Source organism: Choloepus didactylus, chromosome 5, assembly GCF_015220235.1.
Source record: "Choloepus didactylus isolate mChoDid1 chromosome 5, mChoDid1.pri, whole genome shotgun sequence".
NCBI lineage: Eukaryota > Metazoa > Chordata > Mammalia > Pilosa > Megalonychidae > Choloepus > Choloepus didactylus.
In genome coordinates, this window is record NC_051311.1 from 123,039,389 (window position 1) to 123,044,510 (window position 5,122).

Genomic DNA, 5,122 nt, shown 5'->3' on the forward strand with positions numbered 1-5,122 from the left:
TGAGATTAAGACTTCCCCAGATAAATAAAAGTTGAGGAGATCATCACCACTATACCAGCTCTATAAAAGATGCCAAAGAGATGTCTGCAGGTTGAAAGGAAAGGACAACAGACAATAGATTGAATCTTCATGAAGAAATCTGATATGGATAACTGCATGCCTAAATATAAATGCCAGTACTATTATATTTTGGCTTGAAACCCTGCTGCTCACTTCCGACAAGATCTAAAAGGCAAATGCATAAAATGTAATGATAAATCAGTGATTTTGGATTCATAAGGTATGTAATTTGTGTTAAGTACTACATAAAGGTGGGGTATAGAAACATAGTTTGTGCATATGATTGAAGCTAAGTTGGTATAAAAGCAAATGAGATTTAGATTGTTAAATATAAGCCCCATGATAACTACAAAAAAAAAAAATATGAGACAGAAATTAGACTACAGTTGACAGGAGCAGGGGGCAGTGGGAATGGGAAGTTAATACATAATGGGTGCAGGGTTTCTGTGATGGGAAAGTTTTTGTAATGGAAGGTGATGAAGGTACTGCAACTCTGTGAATGTGATTAATCCCACTGAATCGTGTGCTTGGCAGTGGTTAAGATGGAGAAATTTATGTTATAAATATGTTCCCATATTTTTTATTTAAAAAAAAAGCATCTAAAGAGACAATGACAATTAAATGCAATATGTGTTCCTGGATGGGATCTACAAGGTGGTTTCATAAGTGAATATCATTGTTCTTAGGAACTGTGCATGGAAGTGTTACGTATTCAATGAATATGATATACACAACCTACACAGGTGTTCAGAAAATGGATTGATAGATGGGTAGATAGGTTGAAGGCAGACATATAGGTAGGTAGGTAGATAGATAGATAGATAGAATGATATGGCAAATGTAGCAAATATTAAAATTGGTGGATAGAGGTATCTTGTGGGGAGATCGGGTTTGCTGGAGTTCTTTGTATTGGGATTGTATTATTTTTGTAAGTCCTGTAAGTTTGAAAGTATTTCAAAATAAAAAGTTTTAAAAAACAGATTGTAAAGTTTTATGGTGACTTAGAAATCTGAATTCTGTCAAGCCCATCACAAGCTTTATGTGGAGTCAAGAAAAATTGATTTGTGAACCTGATTCAACAATTGTTCCAAATAGTCTGAAATTTGTTTGTATTGTGAAAGATAAAACTTTAGTAAAATCTGTAAAAGCAGTTAAATTGTAGCTTGAAACATGTAACTTTAGAGGGAAATGTGATTTTGGAGGCATTTATTTTATTAGCTGGATAAATAAACCATGGTCCCATATTATAGGTACCTTAAATATCTGAAGGTATCACTGATATTTTTCAGTTATATTTTGTTGCATTCACTGGAACAAAGTACATATGTAGAGCTCTTTCCTTGAATTTGAAGAGGTCACAGGAGGCACTTCACTAGAATATGAATGGCCTACTATATTTCACTTAAAATTACCATGAAGAATTCATAATGCAATGGAAATATAATATAATTGGACACAGAGATCTGGATTCTAGCCTTGATTTTGCTACCAGTAAGCTGTGTGATTTTGTTTGGGTCATTTGATCTTTCCAGGATTTAGGACCCTTCTCTTTTCACTGTGGAGGGTGGGGAGGGAAGAGTGTCTATGTGCGTGTGCGGTGGGGGTCGGGTGGGGTGGGGTGGGTGGGTATCGAGTTATAAATCCAGGTGTTTCCCTTCTAACTCTATATTGCTCAGCTGTCACTGATGTTCTTGGTACACAAAATAAGTTACCAAAACTCTCAAACTATCTGTGGATGATCATAAGCCTCTTCAGCTGCTCCTCACTTTATTTGTTGGCAGCACTACAAAAAACAAACAAATACGCGCGTGCACACACACACATACCCACAAAACAAAACAAAAAATCCAACCAAACAAAGACCCTTTCTGCCAAGAGATAAGAGATTGGAATCCATCTACTCTGCTGGGCGACTGGCTTCTCTTCTCTCTGTCACACACTCTTGGAATGAGAGGTGCGACTGCCAAACTGTACTTGATGAAACTGGATTTGAACATTAACCTAAGATACAGAAAAAGTTAAATGCTATTACAACTGCTTACAGTTCCATCTATCCTTCAACTAAGTATCCATTGATGAGATTCTGTCATTTAAATACATTTTAGTATTCAAATATTTCTGTAGCTTTTCTCTCTCATCCTTTTATCCTTGAGATTAATGTTGGTGGCATTTTCTTTTATCTGTGAAGAAATGTAAAAGTGAAATAATGGGTTTCATACTACAAATCACTACTGCTCTATATTCATCTGTGACTTTTCTTAGAATTAAAGGAGAAGACGAAATCCAGAGTTGCTATTAACCCCATGCCTCCACCAAAACTTCCAGGAGGGTCGCTAAGATGAATTCCCATTATAAATTTAATTTTAAAGGGCAGAGATTTTTACAATGCATTTTGACAGTTAAGATGTTTAATCACTGAAATAGACTGGGTTTTTCAGGGATGCTTCAAGGGCAGTTTCAGATCTGATCCTCTCTGTGAACCTGTCTTGCCAACACTGAGGTGAGTTGCTGTTCTTTTCTCTCTGCTCTCTACTCCAAGTCCACGTTGCACACAGACGTCCTAGCAACCATCACTTTTTAATGCAACCTATAGATGCTTGCAAACATAATGGAGCTGTCCTTAGGATGGACTTGCTTATTTTTTTTTTTATTAAATTCAGTTTTATTGAAATACATTCACACACCATACAATCATCCATGATATACAATCCACTGTCCACAGTATGATAACATAGTTATGCGTTCATCACCACAATCTATCTCTGAACATTTTCCTTACATCAGAAAGAACCAGAACAAGAATAAAAAATAAAAGTGAAAAAAGAACACCCAAATCATCCCCCCATCCCACCCCATTTGTCCTTTAGTTTTTATCCCCATTCCTCCACTCATCCATACACTAGATAAAGGGGATGTGATCCACAAGGTCTTCACAATCACACTGTCACCCCTTGTAATCTACATTATTATATGGACTTGCTTATTTTTGCTGCTCTGGAAAGTAGGAGCTAGTTACCTGGCACAAAGGAGGCACTTCATAAATGCTTGTTGAATAAACAAAAATATCATGTTCCCTACATTCTAGTTGTACCCTCTGGAATTTCTTTGCCAGAAATTCTCCAATAGATGATGGTGGAGCTTTGCTCAATACTTCACCAAAATTTAAAAGGAATATAGTATTTTATGAATGAGAGAAAATAATTTTACTCTAGCTAATATTCATATAGAGGTCAACTTATGCCAAACTGTGTCCTAATTTTCTTTACATATATTAACTAATTTAGTTGTTACTGAGCCGCATGAGGAAGACACCATTATTTCTATTTTACAGATGAGGAAAGTGAGACACAGAGAGTCTAAGTAACTTGATCAAGGTCATGCAGACACTGGGAGACAAGATTCAAAGCCAAGCAGTCTTGCTCCAGAGTTAATGCCCTTAACCACTATGCTTTGGATCCCTGAGCTGTATTCTTTGGTCATCCAGGTGGAATCACATTTTTATAAGTAATAAGACTAAGTTAATTAGGATCAGAATTTATCATTCAGAGGAGTCCTTAATTAGCTGTACTGGTTACAAAAATATTCTCCTCGGTGCTTTATGTATACTATTAAAGAAAACGTTCAACTCTACAGGATAAATGTAAAGACTGTCTTGTTTAGAAAGAAGAATGGTTTCACAATAAAGTCCTTTGCCATCAACTTTGGATTGTAAATCTGTGAAAGTGTACTACCCAGATCTCTGATATAATTCCATTCGGTTAAGTTTGTTGAACTAACGAGCAATTTAAGGAAGTTTTAAAAATTCTCATATGGCTGGCCAGTTATAAATTTAGCTTTCTGCACTGCCTCATTGACTCCCTAATAATGTATTGGGTGCCTGATGATCATTGTCAAAACAGGAAATTTCCCTTTGACAAATATTCTCAATTGGTTGTCTGTCTTTCCATTTTACTTACGTTGGAAAACCCTAAGTCTGGATGAACCCTACCATCCCCTTTCCTTGCCTGAATTAAACTGCAGAAGAACTTTTGGAGGAAATCACCCAATTGAACCAAGTGGTTCTTCTATACAGTTTTGATTTAAAAATTATGATTATTAATTAAACTTTTTTTGCATTCAATATGGCCCAGAAATCATATTACATGATAATCATATTTCAAGTAGGCTTATTTACCCATTACCTGAAATTATTTCATTCAGCCATTTCTGTTGTTAAACAATTAGCTGTTCATTTGAAGCAGACACTGGCTAGCTTCTTTCGGAACCATATCCTCTTTCTCCTGGACTCCAGACTACATTTCCCAGTCTCCTTTGCAGTTAGATGTAGCCATGTTCCTGAATTCTGGCCAAAAATGGATTGTAGGTAGAAATTATATACATTACTTTCACACCTGGCCCATATATATTTTCCTACACAAACCTCCCTTTTCCTCATCTACTGGCTGAATTGAGAGCACTCTGAGGACCTAGAAGATGATGAAGCTACAGATGGAAGGATAGGAAGAACAGAACCTGGGTCACAAATGACTATGAGCATGGTTACCTGCAAATCAGGAGCACTCACAATGGATTTTGTGTATTCAATAAACACATTTTTATTGCTTTAAGCTGCAGAGATATTTGTCCTAATACAACATCCTCCTACTGTATAATCAGGTCATGACCTTGTATTCTAAATCATTAAGAAAACTGAAACACCATAATAAAATTCCTTCCATTTTTCCATCCCTAAACTTACAACTTGCTAACATTTGTACCCATTTTCCCCTCTTCCCTTCTTTTATGATGAAATAACCATCCTTTTTTGTTATCAGGACAGTCATTCTGCTAGTGTTTTGGATCTCATCCTTTATAACCTTGTCAAGGAACTATGTTTCTTCACTTGGTCACCTCATGGGAAGATATGTAAAACCTTTCCATGAGCATAGAAACATGCTCTAGTTTCCTCTATTTTAATAAAAACCCTTCCTTAACTCCAAATTTCCTTCCAATAATGGTCTTCCCCGGTATGCATTTATAACCAAACTTCTTCACATAATTTTTTATTTCTCTCTTTACCATC